This window comes from Bombus terrestris, chromosome 6, assembly GCF_910591885.1.
Source record: "Bombus terrestris chromosome 6, iyBomTerr1.2, whole genome shotgun sequence".
Taxonomy (NCBI): domain Eukaryota; kingdom Metazoa; phylum Arthropoda; class Insecta; order Hymenoptera; family Apidae; genus Bombus; species Bombus terrestris.
In genome coordinates this window covers 1,333,809-1,359,177 of record NC_063274.1, presented here as the reverse complement: position 1 = coordinate 1,359,177, position 25,369 = coordinate 1,333,809, and the positions used below count along the sequence as shown (strand labels likewise).

The window sequence follows — 25,369 nt, the reverse complement described above, 5'->3', positions numbered from 1 at the left end:
TATGTCGAGCGATATCTCTGAATCATCTCCCCTTCTCTCGGGCCGCGTCGATGGTGGCCCTTGGAGGATTTCGACCGATTTTATCCCAAGTAGAATTGTCTGTCGCGTTCGGAGAAGGAAGAAGGGAAAGAGATCGTTTCGGTCGGCCGCGGTTGGTTCCTCTCTTTCGGAGATCCGCTCTTGGTTCCGATCGGTAGCGAACGCGTCGTTAGCAGATGGTATCCGACAGTTATCTTTCCGGTTGTCGGTTTAAGAAACCTCGCGTATACTCGTAGTCGATGATCGTCGATCGCAAACGAGCGGGTATACGTCATCGAGAGAAGATCGAACGTAGAATTTCGAGAGTATCGGTGTTGGTGAGCGCGAACGAGTCCCCTCCAAGTTTCAAAGTCCCACCGATCGTTCGGTGACTTGTCGGAAACGCGTTGACGCGCTGATATCGGGACTTTTCGAAGTTGATTCTGGCAGTGGTCAGTGGAGAACGACGTAAAAATATTGGCTGGCCGTTGGCTGGGCTTCGTGTTGCGCACCGTGTTTATGAAAACGCTACGCCAGAACGTACTCGTATCCGATTCAATTTAGATCGTTATCTCGATCGGCGCGTACCAATAAAAATGCGCGGTCCTCCCGTCGCATGAATTACGAGGCGTCGTATTAAAATGGTTCGCAATTCCCTATCTGATTCTGCGTTTGGTAGACGCTATATACCTATAACCGGCTCGTTTTTCTCGACCGGGGTTAATTTTTTCATCGGTTTTCCCGATTCTGCCGTAGGGCAATAGGTACACGATAGCAACGAAAGTAGCGGTGGCGCATTATCACGTCGGTGGTAATTATCGTCGAAACTTTGCGTTGGTCGGTGAAACGTTCCACGAGCGGAGATTGGTGTTGACGCAGCGACGATTCGAGAAAATTTCACCCAGCCTTCTTCCCTCTTTGTCTACGATTCGTCCAGTATCGATAGCTCCGTCTATTTAGATGTCAATTTTCGCTGACGCGTGTATTTACGCGTATAGCGGAACACGAACGTAAAGCGAAGAATCGGGTTAAAGTACTTGCGGCTGATACTTGTATCGCGGTACGTACCACGTACATACGACGTACATACTTACGTACGACGTACGACGTAGATCGATCACGCGGATTTTAATATCTCGGGCCACATTGACCGAGCATTCGGTAGTCACGAGGCGCTTCGCCCATTCATCATAGTAACGTAGTAGGTTACAGCGCGGAGGGCGCGCGATTAGAATCAGTTACCCTTTACTTGCGCGCGTTTGCCGTCCCCGCGCGATGGTGATGGGTAACCCTTGATATCCTGGACAAGGATATCCCCTCGGGTGCCATCTGCCAAGGCCCGTTCCTTCTATCTTCTACCCCCTTTCGATCCACTATTCCACCGTCGCATCGCGTCCTCGTTCCGCTGCGAAAGACCGTACTCTCCAAAAATTAATAATCCCTGGCTCTAGCTCCCTACCACCTCCCGCGCTTCCCGCGTCTTCTTTTTCTACACGACGCTATCTTGCAGCGAACGGTCGCGTTTCGATTCGCGGTATTCGTTCTACGTAATGCTTTAGACACTCGAAACGCCACGCGAAATCCGTCGATCGTCTCGGTTTTTCCTTAGCTTCCGTCTCACCGAGCGTCCTGACTTTGAAACACTTTTCGATTTGACGAAAGCACGCGTCGAACCGCATATTTGCGATACGTTAGGATGTTGTAACAACATCGGTCGTTCAGGCTGATTTCCGCAGATCTGAGAAAATCGAAGGCGAAGCTAACCTCGGTAAAGAATGGGCGCAATAGCGGCACGAAATTAGAAGAAACGCGAATAACGAAGAATATTATAGTGCGTAAGTCGCGAGGCTGAGTATCGAGTGGCGCTCGGTACGGAGCTTATGGGAGAACGAAAGAACGGGAGAGGAAAAATCGCAGATTCGCGCTCGCGTTTTTCACAAACTACTCTTTTGTTCCTTATTTATTACGACATGAATAAAACACGGAGGTAGTAAACGGGCACTAAGAAGGGAGGCGAAGGAGGGAAGGATGGTGAATTAAATGCGGTATAATTTTCAAATTTTGGGAAATAAATAACGGGTAAGCGATAGGTTGACTCGCGTGCGGTCGCTCCCCTACTCTTCCGCGTTCTCGTCTCCCTCGAAAACGCGCATAAATTCTCAGGGACGGAACGAAACTCGAATCCGAAGGAAAATTCTCTCGGGAACCGACGGAATTGCTTTAGAAAGTATCGTATTATGTTCGGATTGTTGCAGCGAGTCAACCAACAAGTGTTTCCCATCCTATCGGTCGTGACAAATTCTTAGCGAATGACGCGTCAAAAATTTCATACAAACGTACGTTGTACGATCGCTTGGCGATTAAACGAGAATGCGACGAGTAAGTTAGCAAGACTTTCTACTTTTATGAAACGAAACGAACCAGAAGAAGGAAAGAAGGGAGGAAGGAAGGAAGGAAGGAAGGAAGGAAGGAAGAAAACGAGTAATTAACGAACCAAGACGAGAATCGGGCGAGTAAGTAAAGGTGGATGGAAAAAGAACTCGTGACACACGGTACAAACGTTTCTACCGCGTTTCTTTAATTGGTGGCATTAATCACACGTAATTACCAAGAATCTTGTAACCGCGCTAACGGCTGGTTCGTAAGCGTTTCCTCGGACGAGTTTACCGCAACTCTTTGACCGCAAAGGCGTAGCGATCGTGGAAAAGTAGGCGTTTACGCGTCGCTTCCACATCTCCGTTTCTCGTTCTTACGCCGCTGAGGATTAACCCCGAAGAGCAGTAACCGGCATCCGTGGCTGCAATTAGTACGCTACCGCATGGAGTGGTTACCGACACTGCCGTCAAAAGGGGTCGCCAAACCCCGACATTCTGGCTAGCAACGTTCTGATCGTCGGAATTAACGAACGGATAACTGCGTTTTAACACGGCACGCACACGTCCAAACGTGGCCAGTCTCGCTCGCTTTCTTTTTCTTTCTTCGGCTTTCCTCTATTTTCCGATTATTCGAGAAACAAGGTTGCGCGTAACGCACGAAAAGAATGCGCTCGAAACGTTGACTTACGATTTTACGCGAGCGTCGTTACGAGTCGGCGAGTGGAAAACGCGGAAAGCGGATGATTTTATCGCGACAACAAAGTCGAGTCTGTGGTAGAAGCGAGGCAAGGGTTGGCATTAACGAGACCGGTGCGCATTAGCTCGCATCCTGCAATATTAAACAGAACACGAGTGTTTTGTACCGAACTTGGGCTCGACCGTACGAGCTATCGATTTTAACCCGTAGAACAGGCGAGGTCATCGGCGCGGTCGTTTCGGTATCTCTCGTTTTGTTCGGTATCGCGACCGTTGTTCCACGAATCAACGCGAGCTTTTCGTTTCTTCCAATTGATCGTAGCACCCGCGAAAAAACACGCCAGCCCTGTCACTCTCCCTTTTCCCTTCCTTCGTTCTCTCATTTTTCATCCCTTCTGTGTTTCACCGACGGGCACGGCGTTCCAATCGAGTTGATAATTAACCTCGACCAAATTACGAAATCACCACGGCTTAAACATCCACTCTTATCTACAAGCGATACATCTTATCTTATCTAACGATAAAATCGTACTCGCTCTCCTCCGTTCGCGGTTCCTCGTGATTCAGTCAGCGAGAAGACGTAATTCTTATCCGAGGTAAGCCTCTCTTCTCGTTCTCTTCGCTCTCTCTCTTTCAGCAGGTACATTTAGCGAATTTTCAGCCGCTTAGGAAGCCGTACTGGATTGGACAGCCTGTACGCGGGCTCGGCTCATCACGGCAGAAGAAGATGAAATATTCAAGTGGTCTCCATTAACGGACCGGTTTATACTTATCAAGGATAAAGCGAAAGGGGTGATTCGGCGAGTCACGGTTCGAGTAGAAAATAAAGGGTGGCTGTTTTGGCCTTTTCTGCGGCGAGAGATAGAAAATAAAAAAGAGAGAGAGAGCGAGAGAAAGGGTGGATAGGGTCGAATCGTAGACCAAGCGGTGTAAAAACGGAAGAAGCGCGAAACAAAACGAATTTGGCGGTGATAGATCGCGCGCGAGTAATAGGTAATGGGTAACGGGTAACGGGTAATGGGAAGCAAGTGGTGGGCAATAGGCAGTCCGGGCTGCAGTCCGGAGCGGAGAACAGGTTGGCAGGAGCAGCGGAAGAGAGCCGGTAGCGAAGCGGTTTAACGCGGTTGCCGTATGGGGCGTAATAGTTTAATTCATATGTAAATGGAGTGGCGAAGCACGGGAGAAAAGTCACAGGGCTACGTGGAAAGGGTGCACGAGTGATTCGTACACGTGTATGGCTGACCTCGTAAATCTGCAACGGGATACTCCGCGTAATTAGAATTACACCCTCGACTACCGACTGCCACGTGCTATCACGCCTTCCTTTTCTTTGAAATACTCTTGCTTCTTATCGAACGGCCGACCGACGTTCTTTAAACTCGAACGTTCTGCAGTCGTACGCGTTCGACGAGAGCCAAGTGCGATCTCGTATCGTTGGTCGATCGTCGGTAGGGGCCAAAGTTAAGAGAGAAAAAGGAAGAGAAAGAGAAAGAGAGGAAAAAAGAGGAACAGCGGTCGAGAGAACGAATCGGTGGCGTGGCGAACAGAGTGTTCGGCAATTAGTTTAACCGAACCGCGCGTCGAGCGGATCATCGTCGACAGTGAGTTTCACGTAGGTACGGCCGTCCGGTCGTCCCGTATTCCGTGATTTATGTTTGCCATACATTACCCACCGAATAATCCCACGAAAGGGTATACCGCGCTCGAGACATCCCCCACGCTCGACGTCCAGCAAGCGCCCTTTCGTCGAAGGGTCGCGCACGCTACTCGTCCCACCAGGCGTTTAACCGCTACTCGCTGATCGCTCTATCTGTTTCAATTAAAACTACGCTTGCCATTCACGCGAACAGCTAGTCGCGCGGCCAACTATCGCCAATCGAATCCGATCGCTCCTTGATTTATGATTTTGTTAACGCGTGATCGCCGCGCTGTCAACTTATTCGAAGCGTCGCGTCGCTTACGAATCGACGACTTTAGATCGCGTTGTAGTCGTAACCTATCGTATATCTGCGAATCGGAGTAATTTACTTAGCGGCTGCAGCCTCGAGTATGATCGATCGCGTAACGCGTGACGAAGATCCTACGCCACTCGTTATACTCGCCAACTCTCTAAACTCGATGATAAGACGTCGAATCGAGATCGACGAGTAACGAGAATCTTGTCGAAGAGCACTCGTTCTACGCCATCGAATAGCTATTGGATTTGGAAACGAGAAGGGGAAAGTTTCTGGCCTTCTTTGTCGCAAAACGAGCAAAAACCCTACCGATCCTCCACCGTAGTAAAATTAAAAAATCAAGGTGTAAACAAGAATTCGACGTATCTGCTATGTTCGAACGGCAGCTTCGTTTTTTATATCTCCGTGGTTTTACTCGTCGTTTCGTTTAAGCGACACTTTCGTTGGCCGCGAATGCATAATCGAACGGCGAACAAACGCTCGTTTGCACTTTCATTTTATCAAACTTTACCAGAGTGGGAGAAGAGCGAGCGTTCGCTCGGCTGGCATGGACGCACCGTAATAGGCAAGGTGCTGGTAAACGTAGGCATACGCCGTGACCTATCGACGCCGCGTTATCGAGGATAACGCTCCTTGACGCGTTTTCAAAGGAAAAACGCTCCTCGTCTTTGTCCACGGTGTTGCTTACCGGCAGTGTCGGGTCGTTACCGTCTGGATTAGGCACTTGGGTTGCGATCGCCGCGAGAACCAAAACGTCACGCCGTTACGCCTTCCAAATGGCTCCGTACTCGGCGGAAGCAGTCATTTGCGATAAGGGCTGGTTCCTGCGATGCGCGAGAGACACACGAACCATCGCCACTTTCTTTCGTCGACGTCGTCGTTGTCGCCGTCGTCATTGTCGCGAACGTGGAAGTGGATGTAGTTGGAGAGACGATGAAACTCGAGAGGGAGAAACAGGGCGAAACGAGGGTGAAAATTACTGGCAAAAACGAACGTCGTTGCGGTAGCGATGGCGGTTGAGGTTGCGGTTGCGCCTGTCGTTGCAATCGCGCTGTCTATCCATAGACGGAACGAGAACAACGCCGCAAGAATAAAGAAGAAGGAACGAAAAGAGAAAACGCCTCAAAGTCGGAGAAGAACGACAAAGGAGTTGCAATGGAGCGCGATATCGGGTACGAGAGCGAAACTGAATAGGAACGTCATGACCGATGCGATGCCTTTCGAGAAGAACCAGAAGATTTGGGACACGGTCGTTGGTTCGTCCGTCGGTGGTGTTAATTCCGCGAATAATCTTATTTTTCCAATCGCACGCGTCAAGAAAACGAGGTTTTGCTGTTCGGAAGACGATCGGTGCAATCCGGCATCGAGAGAAAGATCGCTGAACGAAGGTACTTGTTTAGCTATTGCGCTAAACGTGAAAGTACGACGCCACCGACAACGAGGACGAGTAGTTTTTCTGGAGTGGCGTGGCACAGAGAAGCAGGACGGAGTAGGGCGAGGCGAGAAGCGTTGCGACCGAGCTAAGGCGCTAGGGAGCAATTCCCTTAAATGCCCTGTCGTCCGCAAAAAGCCACTTCGTGTAAAAAACAGCCTGCCGTGGTGCGTTGGTGCGCGTTCCCTCGATACCGTGTGCGTGTCGACACCCGCCGTCGTTTGGTCTATCGCGTTTCGCTCGCTCTTTTTCCTTCTCGGGATTATATTAGTCTTTATGGCATCGATAAAGTGCACCGTCGATTCCTCTACTTTCCGCGACTCGACCCTTCTTGCGCGCGCCCCTCTACCCAATCGACCGCCTCTTTTAGCCGAGTGTCTGAATTTGACATCTCATCCCCACCTCTGACCTTTTCCCATCGACCTGCGATTTTTTTATTCGATCATCCAGACGGCAATCCTTCGACGAAAGCATAAACGCGTTCTCGCGGATCGAGCACGAATCCACGCGTGCTTTTACGTTCACAGATCGCGATCTTTGTCGACCGTGTCTGCATTCATACGATTTAGAACGTTATCGTTACAGCATCGTAATATCATCGTATTTGGATGTGGTTGGCGATAGTTGGCGATAGTCGAACTGGTCGGTCGTTCGCCGATAGCTTTCCTCTCTAGGAGAATCGAACCGGGTCGTGCCGGGTCGAATCGAGTTTCACGCGAGTCGCTGATAGAAACGTCGACGAACCGATTTTTTCAATTTCATTATAAAACACGTTCGAATCGCTGATCTCGCGGTAAATTGAACAGCGCAAGATATTTCCAATATTTGAAGCTATTGCGGAAATCGCAGTCGCTTCAGGAAATGAAACGTGTGTCTAATTTCCAATGCTGGTTCTCGCCGGGTATGTGATCGCGTTCGCGTTTGCGTTGCATTTGCATTTGCGTTCGGTCTCCCTCCCCTCGACCCTTTTTCCGCATCGGCCAAACTGCGCGACCCAATCACCAACAGTCTGCGCCATCGAAATTCAGTCATCTTACCGTTGGTTACGCTCGAAAAGAACGCGATAATTACTCGTTCCGCGAGACCGGACGACGAGACTTCGTTTTGGTCCGCGACGCGCTGCGTCGTCCGGTACGAGTCTCGTTTAAGGTTTCCGTTGCCGAAGAGGCTCGATCGCCGAGGGTGAAATAAACGACAAATGGTCCGGAGGCTACCGGTAGACCGTGATTCTCGTTCGGTTTCATTTTCGATCGACGCGACGAGATCGGCGATGCAGTTGGCGTACTCACGGAGTTTGTAGGTGTATCTACGCACGTTGGTCTTTGCTCGCGAGCGAGAAAAAGGGCGGGGGAAGCTGTGGCCGTGGTGGAGTCGTGGAATCGTCGGGATGCGCTGGAAACTGGTACCTTGGTTGGGGTTGCGCGTCGAGGAGCTCGTATCCATCGGTGAGCGGCTGGTTTTCCCATCCCTCGCTCGGTTCTCGCATTACGTATGCGGAATGAAAGTGCCCGATCCGTCGCGGCAGACCGCATTATCGTCTATCGAAAAAATATGAATAAGCTTTCCAATTTCCGACGTTTCGTGACATTTCGCCGGGAGGCTGGCTGGTAGCAGCGGTGCTTTACAATGAAACGCCAACTATACAGCGAAACGTCATCCGATATTTCGTTGCGTTCGTCGCATACGAGATCCAGCATTTACTTCTGTTCGGGGGGCTCGCGTCTCGTCATCGCGATTCTCTTCCACCAGACTTTTCCACGTTTCGATGGAATCACGCCGATACGCCGAGATGTTTGCGCGATGCGAATGATTCGCGAAACGAAGCCGAATCGAAACGCGATCGAGATTCCGCGAAACTCGAAAGTTGGAAATCGATCGTCGAGACGAGCGTTTCGTTCAAAGCTCGCGATCGTTTTAGGAAGGAATGTTTAAGAGTGATTTTATAGTGTCCGGCGCAGAGGTCAACCTATCCTCGGATACATCACCCCAAACCCTTCTGTCTTCTTGATGGATCGCGGTTCTCGTTCCCTTCCTCGCTCTCTTTCCTTCTCCGTTCTCCTACCTCGTTCTCCCTTGTTCCGCCGGCCACCCTCTTGCCCACTGCCTCCTTTCCCGCGTCCTAGCTTCTCCTGCCCTCCTTGCCACTTGCTTCGAACCATCGCACCCTCCGCCACTTCCTCCACCACCGACGCTTTCGACCTCTCATCCCTCCCGATGGATTATGCATCGCGTTCTTATCTCTGTTCTTCCTGTCCGAGCAGCACTCCTCCGGTTTTGACTCGATACGGATCGATCTCGATCGAAAATCGGATCGCGACGCGTGCAACCTGCTTTTTCACGGTGAAAAGAGCCGCGTTCCTTTCTAAACGAGAGACCGTCGACGACAAAAATCGTTCGAGCAACGACGACAACGACGACGAACCGTTTGAAATCCGGAATGAAAACGAACAGCTGGGAGAGAGCTCGAGGAGCTAGGACACGCGACGACACCGAAGCTCGCGTACCCGGAGTGCAATTTCTCGGCAACGGCAGTACCTCCTGTGTACCCTATCTTTTTATGTACTTTGAAATTCCGTCGATACATCACGCCTCTGAAACTTGGCTCGCCCCGCCTTCGCCACCTCCACGCTCCGCCTTGCCGCGCCAACCCCAACCTTTTCTTCGCCTTCTTTCACCTTTCCTTCTTCCCCCTTTCTCACTCTCGTTCTTCCGCTCTCTTGGTCACAATCTCGTTATTCCTTTCCTTCGATGCATGTATATATATATATATATATATATATATATATATATACATATATATTTCATTTCTCTGCGAAATTATTCCCGAAACGACGTGCAAGCTTCGAGAACGAATAAACTTTTACGATCGATGATATTCTCGCGAGGCATCGCGTCACCCGAACGCGTGCACGTAGATACACGTAGGTAACTTCGCATAGAAGGAGTAAGGAGAAACTGAAAAGCGGAACGGAGGTTGCGAGAATGACTCTGAAGGAGCAAAGAAAAGCTACGAAAATGGCGTTGAGCGAGAAAAACCATAGAGGTAAACGGTGTTAGCGGTTACGTGGAAAGCCGCGCGATAATAATCTATTAAAACAGCGGATAGAGAGAGCGGAGTATAAGCGACGCAATTGCCATTCCGAATGTACAGAAGAAATCATATTCTCCGACAGACGGGTTTGCTCGTTTTCGGCGAATGTTCGCGAAAAGGCAAAAGACGTTTCCTTCGGGACTCCGAGCCGAGCACCCTTATCTCACACGGCGTCGCTATCTCGCAAATACCCGGACCATCTCCGCGCTTTGCTCTCTCGCCTTCCTTTTTTGCTTTCTCGCTTTCCTCTGCCTCTCTCTCCTTCCCTCTTTCTCGTATAGCTATATACTCGTACTTGGTTACATATGTACGTACATACATATACCACGTAGCTGCTAGGGTTTCTTTTCTTTTTTCAGTTCCAACGACTTTCTGCTTCGGACGAACCACGCGTCGGCTTTTCCAAACGATGCTTATTATCATTGACCTCGGAACGCCTGCTCGCCGATCCTTCGATCTTCGAAGAAAGGAGATAATGGTTCCAGCAAACTGTGTGTACATAGATAAAATGGCGAGCGAAGATGCGAACGATTGCATTCTCTTCGTTCCTTATTTTTCATTTTCCATTTCTCTCGGAATCGGAGCAGAATGGCGAGAATGAAATTTGTCGGGATAATTTGAGCTTTCTATCGGAACATCGACGCGATACTCGCGCGGAAACGGCGAGCACGATTTCTTCGTAAAACTGTTTCCACCGGCTCAGATAAGATTTGAAACGAACTTGACAGTTTATAAGTGACAACCGGTCCTCGGACGCGTTGCTTTTCAAAGGGGAACAGCGGAGCAACCAAGTAGAAGTTGGCGTAACTTTACGTCGACACGGGAACATAACTTTAATTACAGAAGTTCGTGCATTGTCTAGGAACGTAGGCACGGCAAGAAACCGAGCTCTTTCTCCGGCTAAAGTTTTCCGCGTGTCTCGAGACAAAGCAGTCGGGACCTACCCGCAAAGAGGATCGCGAAAGATCAGAGGGAGAAGGACGGGGCATTGAATCAAGCTCTCTCTCTTCCTTTCTCTTTTTTTTTGTTCCCCCTCCGCCCCTCTTTGGCTTTCGTATTAATACGTGGCCGATAGCAAAGAGATGAAAAGACCGATTTGAAAAGATGCTAAAACGGAGTAAAGAAAGTGGAACAAAGTGAAGTCAGGAAATACGGGAGAAGAAAATATTAAAAGGAGTGTACATATTTGACGCGGAAGGATACGTCGTTCGTATCGTCGAGAGATTTCTTCGCGGCGTCGTCAAAGTTGATTTCGTTCGTACCACGTAGATCTTGATCCGACTTTCTCGTCTTTGCCAAACGATGATCCGTTTTCCGCTGTATCCATTTACACGAGAATACGATAAAAGTTTCCGTTAAAATTTCTACTGAGAATTTTGATTTTTCCACGTGGAACGGTATTCGCCGATTACGACGATTCCGACAAACGATGGACAAGCGCTGGAGGAGAAAGAGAACGCGAGAGAAAAAATATCGAGAGAGAAAGGAAAGAGATGAGCGAGATCTCGTCCGACACGAGTCGACACCAGCACGCGACCAACAAAAACCCAAGTCCGGGTTCTCCTACTCCTACGGTACTCTTAATTATCTCGTTAGTCGAGTGGCTGGTAGCCGCTGTTTCTCCAAATAGTCAACCTCTCCCTTTGCTTCGAACGAGCAGAGTCCCGTTTCAATCCAAAATCCGCGGCTATCCGGTTGTTATCTGGCGACGTATACAGGAATTTCAAGATTAGGAATCGTTCTACGACGACGACTCTGCTCGCCGGTGCGTGACGATGCTGCTAAACGATGCAAACCGCGGTCGGATGTAAATGGACGAAAATCGGTACATCCTGGCGATACATGGAAGACCGGTCGAGAACTATTTTACCGTGTTAACCGATCGGCGACGCGTGATCGCACGGTCGTTTCGTCGCGTTATTTTTCAACGAGTAACAACGGTCTGCATGTTCGAACGTAAACGCTTGCGTTATTAAACGATTGCCTCAATTCAAAGGCAAATTAACGGACAACGGGCTTAAGCCGACTGCTTGCTAACATGCAAACGGTCCCGTCCAATTGAGGACCACCCAAACTGTTCCTTTCGTCTCGAGACGATTCGTATCCCGGTCCTATTGACCGACCGTTCTAGAATGCGAGTCCTCGTCGCGACTCGAATCGAGATCTCCCGTTCTTTCTCTTTTTACTATCTCTCTTCCATACCATACGAGACACAAAGAGCGACGCGAGATTCTAAACTTCTCGCTCTTAACGATACTACGTTCGCGCATCGATGGTAGAAATCGGACGTTTCGATGTGCGGGTATTTAAATATTTTGTAACGAAGGGTGAAAATATGGGCGTAAACCAGCAACGAATCGTATTTCTTTTGCGGAAATCTCGAACAGCCGTGGCTATTCGAGAAGGGTCGAGAGAAAAGCAGACGAATATGGCACGCGCGATGCGCTATGGATATGCTGGTAAGAAAACGATGCGACAGGAGCAACCGGCACCGCACGATCTGGGTGTTTAACGCGTTCGTTCCAGTTGAATTCTTCTCACGAGGTCGATAAACCTCCACTCACGATGACGATATTTCGTTTAATTAAATAGTGGCGCATGCGGGATCGACCCAAAAACGATCGAGTGTTTTCGAACGACGGGACAACGAGCCGACGAATCCTTTCTCTTCTGAATTAAGGTTTATAGAGCTACGTTACGAATTGGGCATGTTATCGCTCGTCGCTTTCGACAACGTGCCGTTCGGCCACGTGGGTGTATACACTACGTACGAGCAAGCTTTCACGAGCTTGTAGCGATAAACCGTTTTCGAACTATGTACGAAACCAACGGAATCGAAGACAATTTTAGGAGTATTCTCGTGTAACCTGCCACGGTTCGGATCCATCTCAACTTTGCCCGTTCCCTAGAGCCTGTTCTTCTTTTACTTTTCCCAGATAAAACGACAGCTAATCGATAGTCCGTCAAGTTTCCCCTTTCCTTCTTCTATTTTAGGCGATAATTTTTTTGTCGCTGCCCGAGAATCTTCATTCTTACGTTTTTCCTTTATCGTCCGCGATAATTTTAATTATCCAAACAACGTCGATTTACACGCTCGAGATGCTGTCGCATAGAGCAGATCGATTCGAAGAAACTTTACGCGTCAACTATTTAAGAATTATCGTTCTTTCTATGACGCGATAAACGATCGCGCCTCGGAAGTTGGATTGGACGTTAAACGGGCAAAAGCACGCGCGACCATACGTAGTTAATCTAGAAGAAGGGGAGAGAGAAACAGAGAAAGAGAGAGAGAGAGAGAGAGAGCAGAGGAGAGATTCGAAATGGGTTAGGTGGAGAGTAATCGGGAGCGAGAAATAGGTAGATACATATATAGACAACGTGGTGTAGAGTGTAACGCAACGCGCGAGGGGTGAACGCGCGCGTCGGCTAGATGCGATCGGACAGATGCGATATTGCCGTCGTAGCCCGAGTTGGTTCCTCGTGATCTTGACATTTCCTGTGGCGCACATCGCACACGCCATCGTCGTCCCGTGTATACGTACGCGCCTACCGCTATGCCTGCGTACCCTGCCTACCTTCCTCTCTCCTCCAAAAACGACGCGTTTCCGTTGCTCTCCTTTCGCCTACTACTTATCTATATCTGTCCTTTTGTCCGCTGCTGTCCCTATCCGCGCGACTGCCGTCCGATCTAACGCTCTCGCTAAATTCCCCAAGGATTCCTCGCGTTCACCCCTCGGGTCGTCAGCCTTGCCTCGCCTTAGCAGCTCCAAGTGTCGCCCGTGTTCGCGCTCGCGTTTTCGTCGCTCCGATTCGTCTCGAGCCGCACTGGCCGCCAACATTTTCGTTTCTTGCGGAAGTAAACGCGTTCTCACGGCTGTTTGGTTTTGTACGATCGTCGACGACTATCGACCTCGAAACGGAAATCCTGTCCTACGATTCTGTCCGTTTCGACGTTACGGCAAGCCAGAGATCGTACTTTCCGCGTCACCGAAACACGCTCGATCGTTCGATCTCGATGAAAAGAAGAGACGAATCGTACACAGATCGAAAGCGGATCAACGAACAGACTCGCTTTTAAACGGTGAACGATAGGTGTGACCGTCCCTACCGATGGCATAAAACGACCGTAAGAAAGAGCGAATGACCGTTTCACGAAGACGTTCTAAATCGGCACGAGCTGTGGTCGAGCAATTTGCGATAAAGTGTGTTAAATGCGATGGACGGACGGAAGAAGGGACCGTTTTTGAACGACAGGGAAAGGTGGAAAAAGGAGAAGGAAACAGACAGCAGCTGGATATAAGCGTGGTGTGGTGTGGATCGGCATAATTGTTTCGTGGGCGTGTACGTTCGACCGGCAAAGTGGGCGAGTATCGACGTAACGAGCTTCGAACGTCTGCCAAATATAGCGGAACAATCGGCCGGACAGCTAATGTTCCGCTCCTGGCGACAATGAAAATTCGAGGCACATAAAACGTCTGGAAATCGGTAGAAAAATCTTCGGTTTCGGACGGCACGCGGTCGCATTGACCCCACGCTTCACTTTCAAAAGCCGGCAAACGTCTCACTTTGTGCGGGTCACGCCTCGTTGCAACGAACCGTTTAATCGTTCCTTTCGGCGCAACAATGCCTTTGCGTGTCTTGGGCGACTTTGTCGCCGCGCGAACAAAATTCGGATCGTGAGAATAGCACGGTAGGAGGATACCTCGAAGTCGATAGTATCGTTTGCACAACGATATAGAAAAACACGCATTATGGGAAGGCCGATGGGATAAGCTGTAAACGGATAGATGAACGCGTGCGTGTGCTCGCACACACACGGTCCAGCAGATAGCGGAACGACGGTTCGTGGAAGGAGCGATCCTCACCATAAAACACGGAGAATCCGCAGCTTTATTTTATTTCATTCAATTCTTCTTCGGGGCGACAACCGCCGCGGGAATATGGAATCGAGTTGTTACGCGACAGCTCTCGCTGGATGACGAGAGCAGAGAGTAGGTAGGAGGGTAGGTGGATATCGGCGGTTTTGTTCGCAGGGGACAGACTTCGGAGTCGGACGACACACGGCGCATAAGCAAGTGGCGCGGCCACGCGCTACCACGCTTTATTATACGCTACTCTTCGCAATCGCCGTCGTTTTTTTCTTACCCTTACCCTTACGCTCCTCCTTCTCTCCGAAAGACATTCGTTCGCGTATCGGTCGGTCCCTGGTCTCTGACCTCTGCTTGGAAGAAATCGTGATTTTGACTTTCGAGTTAGCTTTGGATCGTGTCACGGTGATTTAGTCGTTAGGTCGAACGTACGTCGACGGCCGGATGGAACGGGAGGAAAAAAACGGAGGGTATTTTGCGAGGAAAAAGCGAAAGGCAGCAAGGTATACCTAGCATGCGTCGGTAGTTGCGGTGCGGTGGAAGAGTCGCAGGATGAGGTCGAGGGAATGAGTCGGAGCAGTCGGAGAAAGAGGAGGAGGAGTGGGCGCAGGAAAAAAGCGATGCCGTAAAGCACTCAGCAGGGAGCGTGATCCGCTTACGAAAGTCAGGTGGGCCTGCGTTACTGCGTTACCAAGTTACCGTTTTACCTAGCTGTTCGCGGCACATCCATATACGCGTTACGATACGGGACGTTGACGATGTTTCACTTTTACCCTGCTTCAAAAAAATCTGCAGGCTTTTACGTCTCGGCGTCGATACGTGCCGGCGATTGACGCCTTTAAGTTCGTTCGAGGCAACGAACAATGCGTGAAAATTGTTGCGCGAAATTGTCGGCCTTTTAGTAGCGCCGCGCTGCTCTAAAAGAAAGTAAAGGAGGGCGTGCCAATAATCGAGATGCTTCCGGGAATCGTAGAAGGATTTTCCGCTTTCTACGAGCGTTGCTCCGTGACCAAAACGAAGCTGAATCGGTGGTGGTCGAACGATCGAGGAAGATCGCGAAAAATACTGGCGTTTCCTCGGGACGAGAGTAATCTCGTTAAAGCGCAACGAACGAATTTGCTTGGCGAGCGTGTCGTTCGCGATCTCTTCGTTCGAAAACGCGTTTAAATAGCGAGATAGCCGCGTACCGATGCAACGAGTATAGTCTGGCATCGGCATCGCGAGCGTTACCGCGATGCGAAAGACCTTTGGTGGTCTGTAACGGCATTGTAGCTGGGGCGCGCGATGCTTTCCATAGCCGGTGCTTCCAGCCTTCCAGAAGAGCGTGTCGTTTAATAAGTTAAGCGACGACGGCGCAGCTGCTCGTCTTAATGAAACATTAGCTCGGATCTCGACGCAACGTTGTCCTCCATACTTTCCTGGTCGGCCGCTCTCGGTCGCCTCGTAAACCTTCTCTTCGCGTTTCTTCGATCTTCGTTCTCTCGCGCTCTGCCCCCATCTCTCTTCCACCGCCTTTTTTTACTCTGGTCGCAGGAGCGGTACGGTCGCGGACGCGAGTCTCGTAAATCGAGAGACGTGCGAGTCCCATCGATGACACGGTTATATAAAGAGACGACACGAAACGTTATTGCTAAACGCGTTCAATTGCCGTTCTAGGACACTCCGATTCTCGTTCAATCCGACCCGTGATCAACATCGCGACGCGACGCAACCAACTTGGTTGCTGTGCAGCGCCGCATCGTTGCCGCTTTGCCCCGGATTTTCATCTCGATCGTTCAATCTCCGCGTCATCCTCGACTCGCGAGGTCAACGCGAGCATTTAGCCGCATCTACGGTTGCGACTGCCAATCATCGAGCTCCGCCCTTCGTTTCGTCGGTTTTGCAGCCAGTTTCTCTTTTCTGCCGCGAAAGAAAATAAGGTGGAACGGATACGATGTACGTGACCATTGAAGCGGACGAACGGACGAGAGCTCGGTGTTACGGCGTAACTTGGGACAAAAGCCTTGCGGAATTTTCGTCAACTTCGACTGCTCAAAACGATCGTCGTAAACGACGATCGTAAAATTTCGCGGTACGATAAATCGGTAGAAAGTGGAAACTCGCTTTGAGTTATCCCTGTCTCCGAACTGAGAAAAGATGTTCGCGTCATGGCAGAAAACATCGCAGGAAGCAGAAGGGAAATACGATTGTTTAATACCCGACGTAATAATGTAATTATTGGATTTACGCGGACGCGCACAATGTTGACGATCGAAAGGGGAAAGTCGAAAGGCGGATAGAAAAACGGAGCGTTCGACGCCACGAAAAGGTGGAAGATGAAGAGGGGAGAGGAGACAGAAGGCAATAGAGTCGGGCATATTCGCGCTATAGATAGGAGCAACGAGCGTACGACCACCGGCTACGGACTACGGGGTAGTAGTGGCTACCGGCTTGTCTCGCTCGGAGACGCAACTTTTTTTACGTTCACCGGCGCGGCGGAGTCGCATTATTACGGGTGTGTACCGTATCGCAAACTCTCGTTCATCGTGACTCGTATAAAGGCGTATACGCGAGACTGGTCTATTCAGAACGTAATTAAAAGCTGCATTCATACGAGCTGGCTGTTCCCTCGCGGCGAGCCTTTCCTTTGCGACAGACTTCTGGAAGTCAACCACGACAATGCATCTCTTCGTGGCCTATTGTTCCTTCTCGTGACATCTCTGCCTTTTTTACTGCCACTCGAGTCAGCGTCGGCGTTTATCGCTTAGCGTACTGCCAGAAAAGAAGAACTCCGTGTCCACGTTCGAACGTGCCGCACCGCTCTTTGATTCGCTTCCGAATCGCTGTATGAAAAGCCGGTCCTGTGTTTTCGCGTTCCGCCACAGCCCGTTCACCGTCTAACTTTTTCCCAAGCCGTAAAACGGAACGCTGTCCAAATCGATCGATAAAAAGATCAAGTACTCGAACGTTTTTCTCTGCAATCGATCGGTTCGATCGACCGACCGACCGATGGTCTAACCACTAGCGTCGATGTCCTGGCAAATATATGGGTGACATCAGCATATGCATGAAAGAAGGGTAGACGCTGTCAATGTGGGTGCTCGCTATCGATTGCCTCTCGATTCTTGCACGTTTCGTGTTACGATTCTAGCGAACCTAACCCAAATCTAACCCTAGTTGTTCGTTCGAAGGGAAAACCAAAAAGATGCAGCCAGCTATCGAAACCAATATACATACATACATACATACATACGTACGTACGTACAATATTTTGCATCGGTTTTCTCCATACAATTTTCTCGTTCCCTCCGCACGACGATACGTAACAGATGCAAAACTGTGGCGATCCTTAATAGGGTAGGAAACTAGGCAATATCCTACTAAATCTTGCTAAATCAGAGTTAACGAAGATGATTCTTTTGTTACGCGTATAAATCCTTTCATTTGCTACGGCTAGACCGATTTTATACAATTTTCGTTTTGCATTTTTTACGCGTTACGTTGCGGTTAATTAGAAAAAGTCGATTTATATTTATGAGGCAGACGGTTCCGCGAAACATTCGAATATTCACAGCCGACAGATCTCAGCTTGCTCGAATTCGAAACGTTCGAATTACCGAGTGCTATTCGTTGTTGGAAAAATCCAAGCGTAAGTTATACACGCGTAACCCATACGTGTAACGAATCGAAAAACGATAGGAATCGGTGTTTTTCGAAAAATTCGACGCTCTTCCTTTCCGTCTGGAATTTCTGCGTCGAGAAAAGAAGAGCGCCTGTTGTCGGGATAACGAAAAGGAAGGAAGAGACAATACTTGACTTTGATTGTGGTTCGTTAGTGACTCTGGGGAGTTAATTAGCGAAAAAGTTAATTTCTTGTTCGCTCATAATCGGACGCCCCTGATGAAATACGAGCTTGATAAAGACGGTTGAAACCAGAGTTTTTGGAAGGTGGGGAAAAGAAGGGTATGTCAGCTGGTAAATAGATTAACGTCGTTCCACGGAACGTACAACTAAGTTTACGCCGCGTGGTAAATACGCCGCGTACCTACGTCCTCGCTAAGACGAAAAAGAACCGCGTAAGTAGGTACATACGTACATAGTCGTATCGTATCGCGATGTTTATCAACCTTCCGATCGATCCACGCCAGCCCGCTCATCCTCTCGGGATGTAAACGCGTCGAATGCGTGTAACTACCTTTCCCGTCTTCGTCATTTTTCTTCGTTTTTTTCGTCCTTGGTGCGGCAGATTTTTCACGAAAGAAGGAAAGAAACGTCGGGGACGAAGAAAAAGAAGGATAACGATGAGCGATGTTACCTGGAGGTCCTGGAAAGAAAAATATTTTTATTTCGTTCCGTCCCGTGCGGATCGCCCGTTGGCGATGAACTTTCTGAATAATTACCAGCGGTATGAGCTTGATTCATCACCGAAGTTCGCCTACCTAAGATGCTTTATCTGCGCGTCGCAGTCTCTGCGAAATTAATATGCTAATACCCGTGTGGCTCCCTCTGCTTCAACCCCGTACACCCCGAAGCGCTAGCTCTCAACCTTGTCGTCCCTACTCTCCGCTTCTCTCTGCTATCCCCGACCATCGACTCCCGCGTTTTCAGTCCACCACAACCAACCCCTAAACCGCAACGGATCGGCAAACACGAGTATGGACTGTCTCATTTACGAGCTCGTTTCTCGATCACGCTAATTCCCAATACTCCGCCTCCCTCTGTTCCTCTACCTATCGCTTTTTCTCATCTTACGTCGCGTCCTTGATTCTTCTCTCGTCACGCGCCTATAGATTACTCGAACCGACCAAGTTACACGGTTCCGTCCTAATAATACGATGCAAAATCGCGCGAATCCAAGTGGCGATATCCGTGGCGATTCGCGAGTTACCAACAGTCGAATCGTTGGAATCGTTCGGACCGTGATTAATCGGGGTGATTGCGCGTGACGCGTCGTTACTACGATTTACGCGTACCTACGTACGTACGAGATATAAAGTGGCCAGTAACGCGGCAATTATCGCTCGTTTGCTTCAATTAACGGTTAACAGCTTCTCTAAGAACGGTATTAAATCGTAGTCGACAACAACTCGACTCGTTCCATCCGTTTTATCGAAATAACGAATACCGCAACCTTGCTCTTTCTCTATCTTGTCCTATTCGTTTCTTTTCTACTTACTGCGTCGATATATAGCCAAAGCAACGAAAAATGGTAGGAAGGAAAAAAAAGTATATAACGATGCAATAGATAAGGATAAATTGTTCGAAATTTTCAAACGTCTACCGTCGTGCGTAACAAAAATGTTAATCGCAGCGCATACCACCGGTACGTGTACGTAAATGTCCGTTTTTTTAACGTTACACGCGATCCTTGAACGTTTCCAACGATAATTTAACCGAAGAAAGTTGGCGTATTCGGATGGTTTCGAATCGATCGGCAGTTCGGCTGGAACGTGCATCCCTGCGATTAACCACGGATCACGGTAATTGAACGAGGCTTCGGTGAAACCACGAAAAAATTGATCCACCGACGGCTGGGCTATTGTGTAATTTAGTAATGAAGTCTGTGCGTCGTTCGAGCGCGCGCCACTAAATCACAGGACGTAGATTGGGGCGCGCTCGGCCAGCTGTGACCCAGTGCTTTCCGCTAATTTGCCGTAACTCTCGTCCTCTACAGCACCTCTATCTTTAGCCTACTGACAAAAAAACATACCTACGTTTCACCAATCTTCTCAAAACCTTCGGACAATGTCTGTTTATTATCTATCTCTTTATTCGAACACGACGGAGCGTTCTACTTTCGCCAAATACTATGAAAAAACGCTTCTCCGGAGACCGATGAACACGCGGATAGTGCGCGCAGCGCAGAGTCAAAGGTACAATGGGTTTATGCCTTAACTCAACGTATTGGAACCTAAGGAAAAAGGAAGGAGAACTCGTAGAGATATGCATGTGTACGTTATGTGGTTCGTGGTATGTTGAATATGCTTGCTATGTCGACTCGTGTTCCGGTTTTGATGCGTGCGCGAGATAAGCTTGCCCTTTGTTACCACGACTCGTGTCTTCGAGACTCAGGAACCACCACCGCGGCTTTTTACCTACGATCTTTCTTTTTTCGGTGTCTACTTGTTTCTCTTTTCCTCCTTCGTCGTGGTCGCTCGTACCTTCCTCCTCCCTCTTACTTACTTTCTTCTCCCTTCGTACCCTCTTCTTCGGTACCATGCTAGATTCTGTCGAATCGTGCACCTCCCGTGGTGCAGCATAATACTTTCAGATCGCGCACCATCGTAAACTTTCGTCGCGTTACACGTTGCTTCGGCCAAACCACTTTTCTTTCGTTTCGCCGAATACTTTTCACTCGGTTTTGTATCTGTCTGGATAATTTTTTGCAACTTTTCATCGGCAACGCGCTATACGCGCGTGATCGTCGATTACTATCGAAACGGTTTCGTCGGTTTCGATGTTGCTCTTTGAACAAACGACCACGTAATACAGAGGCGATCGACGCGGACAAATGAAGCGTGACAAATGTATGGAAATATGCGTTTAACGAGAACGAAACGCAACCGACGTATCGTCTCGTTGAACGTTCGAGAAGAATCGAATCGGAGTAGGTTTTTCAGTGGCAAATTAACACGCCATTGTCGGTTATCGGGTTAAATTAAACGACAATTTAATGTCGACGTTGTTACGCATTTAGGATTCGCAGAAACAAACAAAGAATAACGTATCTAGCGTTTATACATACGATTTAAATAATCAAAGATACCATGCTTGTTTTGCATAAAATTTCAATGTTTTCCGTTTTAACGTACTTATGTAATCACGGGTCAAAGGTTATCTCCGTTCTTTGATTGGTTATTGGCTCGTCGATATCGAAGCGAGGACAATCGGTCGTTTTAAACGTTTTTTCGATCGAAGTAAAATTATAGAAATACGCGAGTAGGTAGGACGAAAACTTGGTCGGAAGGGACGTCTTTTTGTTACAAATCGAAGAATTTAAGCGATCGAACGTGATCGTCGTTGTTACGTAATCGATGCGACATGATTTCGATGCAACGACACAATTCCACTCGATAACATAATCTGTCGAAAGATAACGTTACCAGAGTCTGGTTTCTTTTTTTAGCAGATTTTAGCAGAAAAACGTGAACGTCATGGAGCAACGCCGAGTAGGGTTAGACCGCGTCGAGCAAAGAACGGAGAATGGAAACAGGGCGTAGCGAGGAAAGGTAAGACAGAGTGGGATGCGCAGAAAGGGTAAGTAACGCGAGGTAAGGCGAGACGAAAGGAGACAGAGGGCGAGAGAGCAGGCACTAGGCAAGGCCAGACGAGTCGTGGAACGGCACAGGATACGCCGCATGCGATAGAACGGACGGGACGGAACGGAACTGCAACGTAGCGCAGGGCTGGGGTTCGGTATGGACGCGAGTGCGGGTACGAGTACGAGTACGAGTACGAGTACGGGTACGGGTACGGGTACAGGTACGGGCACAGGTACGGGTACGGGTACGGGCACAGGCACGGGCACGGGGCACGGGGCACGGGGCACTGGGTACGGGGTACGGGGCACGGGGCACGGGTACGGGGCACGGGTACGCCGGTCGAAGAGAACCGAGCCAGGGCATCGTCGAGATATGCCCTGCCTACGGGTGCAACGACCCCGATGACCTTTGTCCGGTCTGTGCTCCGGCCTGGCCCCGCCGGTACCACCGAGCCGCTCGATCCACTGTCTCCTACCTCCGAACTCGGACTCGAGGGACGACGAACACGATGCATCGCGGCACCGAACCACCGGACGATTCTCGACCTACCACCGGCGAATCTCCACTCTCCTTTCTACCTGTGCTCGCAAACCAGAATCGACGATCGTTTCTATATATATAGATACCTATTTACGATATTCGCTTCTCTAGCGTACGATCGTACAGAGAGAAAGCTCGATCGTCTCTACGTCTGTCGCTTTCTTTTTTGATATCTCGGTGTACGTATTTTGGCAAAATCGTTGGAACTAAAATCTAATTACCAAACAGCCGACGCAGCTGTCGCCTACGATTAGCATATTTTATGCGTCCGTTAAAGAAGATTTGCCGTTCGATTTTGCAACGAGGCGGGGGACGTTGTTACTTCGCACATTTCGTTATTCTTGTTTGACCAGGGAACGTTAAAGTCGCAGCTCGTAATTAAGGTAAATTCGTGGTAACGGTAAGACGGAACGAAGATCAACTACGTTCTAGTTCTCACGCGAGATCTGGTCGCGCGAGAAATAATCGGGGCAACGCGAGTTACCCGGTGAAAAGTATCCAGGAGAAGGACGGGTCATCTTTCGAGGTGAGGTTTAATGACGCTATAAAGATCTGGAGATGGTTAGGTGGACGAAAACGAGCAACAGACAGAGTGTGCTTCGCATTTTTTCGAGTACAATGACCGTGTTGCTCGCGATCGTGGCGAGATCGTGCGACGTTTCCTTGGAAAAGTGGTATTGTACCGGTGATACCAACCTCCGTTATCCTCGTCTTTTCTCGGATGCGTGAAACGAAAGATACTCGTTAACCTTCGCTGGCCGCTCTAGCTGTGTCGTGTCATCGTAGGACATAGCCGATTAAAAACCAAGTTTACAGTCGATCGCTGTTCCATCGTTGCGAAGATACGCGTGTACGAGAAATCAAAATCGATGATCGACGCGTTCGAATACCGCGAACTAACTCTACCGTCGTGAGCGACGAACGAAATCGAGTTCGCAACGCGCAGGTGTCGTTACGCTAATTTACCAGCTCGTTTCGAAGGGTAGACTAATTATCGCGCATGGGAAAACATCCTTCGAACCTTCTGACTAATTTGTGTAGGGAGACCAGAAGGAAATGGAATAGGGCGAAGAAAGAGATAGATAGACAGAGAGCGAGAGAGAGAGAGAGAGAGAGAGATAAAATTATTTCGCGATACTTTTAGCGTACACAGCATCGATCTTCGTGACAACGCATATATCTTGTTATCTGCTTCTTTATCTGTATATCCGTTTCTTTCGTTTCTTCGTCGCACGTTGTCTGACAAACGAACGTTGTTCCGGTATATACGTATTTGGTTACCATGGACGTTGAATTTGCCTCCACGGAGTAACACGGACAATAAGAGTTTTCCAACGTTTTATATTCGAAAAGAACGTCGCGCGTTATCCGAGAGAAATTTAACGCGCGTTTAAGTACTCCATGCATTCAAACGGTTGTCTTTATCATCAACGATCGCGAAAATCGTCGACGAATTTCCGTTTCGTACTCGGAGAACGAGACAAAAAGGACATGAACGTAGCGCTACACGAGACTTTGAGAAACTACGTATCTCTACGATACTCTAAATCGCTCGAAATTGTTTTCTAACGACACGACGACACGTGCTTTGTCAAACGCGTGGGATTCGTCCAGTTCGGCGCCCGAGCTCGGCTTCAGTTTGCCACAACCGTTCGCACCAGCGGTCGTATCGTCCTACCTTTCCCGTGTATCATTATCGTACCGTCGAACAAAATTTTAATATATCTCCCGTTCTAGAGATTCCTAGCGTTTTGACGAGGAATCGACGTAAAATTCGACCGAGAAAGTTGCGAATCGTTGGGGTCGCGTAAACGCGTACCCATGGTTGCCTCGGTGATCGTATAGACGGAAGAAAAGGCAGCCGCTAGAAAATGATATCACATCGCATCTCTCGGCTCGACTCTCTACGTAACGCGCATACGTAATGAGGAAACGAACGACCGGCTGAACGAGAACGCACATGCCGCGTCCCTTTCATTTCTTCCCCTTTGCTTCTCCATCCTCGGTTCTTCTACGCCGCTCTCCTGTCCGTCTCCGTTTTCGTCTTCGTTTCCATCCATCTTCCTTCTTATCCTTCTCTACTTAACGATTCGAGGTAAAATACGGTTCGTGTAAAATACGACCACGATTACGCACCTTGATCGCAACGAATTTATTTTGCAATTCGCGTGAAATCTAATCCGAAAACGAACGCGCGAATAATCGCGAGGACGATCAGCCGGTCGAATCACGACGTCGATTAGCCGACGAAAAGGCGAGTAACGACACCGAGTTGGAACCGCTACGGCAGTACCAAACGGTGGACAAGCGAGGAAATTGCAACGATCGCGGGATCTACGTATAAAACTACGAACGAAAGGTGACTACCGGTATAGTTGGAAAGAATCATGCAATCGCGTAATTATCGTTATTAGAGCCAAGCACGGAGTTGAGAGCAGCTTGCCTTCAACGATGAAACGAATCGAGCGGAATGACTCGGTAGCGCGCACTCGCACCACCTCCTAAACGCTGTGCCATGGGTTCGCCGTGACACGTCGATCGCATCGATTCGCTCGATATCTAGAAATCGATCCTTTCTTTTCTCGTGCTGATGTTTCGAACGATGACATCGCGATGATATTTCGAAACTTGCTCTTGCAGTATTCCGAAATCGATGGTTGTCATCACTGTTATCATTGCGTGTTTCTAAAAAAAAAAAAAAAAAATTGCGTTCCATGCGAGCGACTATTAGCAATGATTAGTAGTTTCTTGCGCGTTGGCTTGTCGTCAGCCGTGTCGACATTGAGCGTTCGGGCTCTATCTCTTTTACGATAGAAAAAAGATACAGGGTCGTGTGCTACGTATTCTCGTTGACCTTGCAGTTTTTGTAAATTAATCGATCGGAGATGAAAAAAGCCGCGTTAGATCGTTTTCGAGAAAAAATAATCAACCATACGGGTTCCAGGACGTAACAAGAACGCCCGTTCGTTTCGGGTCATAGTTGGGAAGCGCAGGGTGGTTGGTAAAATCGACTAGCGCCTCTTAAGGAGGAAAATCGCGTAGAATAGAAGTTCGTAGTGAATCGTTAGCGCGGCGTGGCGCGATGTATCGAATGGTGCGGAAGAAAAAACGTATGCAAACGTGGAACAAAGAATGGAAGGAATGCACGTAGCG

At 49.0% G+C, this 25,369-nt stretch overlaps 1 long non-coding RNA gene across 2 annotated transcripts in view; it reads right to left on the bottom strand.

Moving 5' to 3' along the window:
• The window catches only part of LOC125385302, a 30,317-nt gene extending 9,307 nt beyond the window's left edge, over positions 1–21,010 (bottom strand). The window contains exons 1-2 of one of the 2 annotated variants that reach the window (XR_007224383.1): positions 18,815–21,010; positions 18,511–18,738 (exon numbers count right to left, since the gene is read on the bottom strand). This is a non-coding gene — a long non-coding RNA (uncharacterized LOC125385302). Of the gene's footprint in view, positions 1–18,510 lie in introns of both variants that reach the window. The other variant, XR_007224384.1, reaches the window with a different exon arrangement.
• Positions 21,011–25,369: the final 4,359 nt, after the last annotated feature.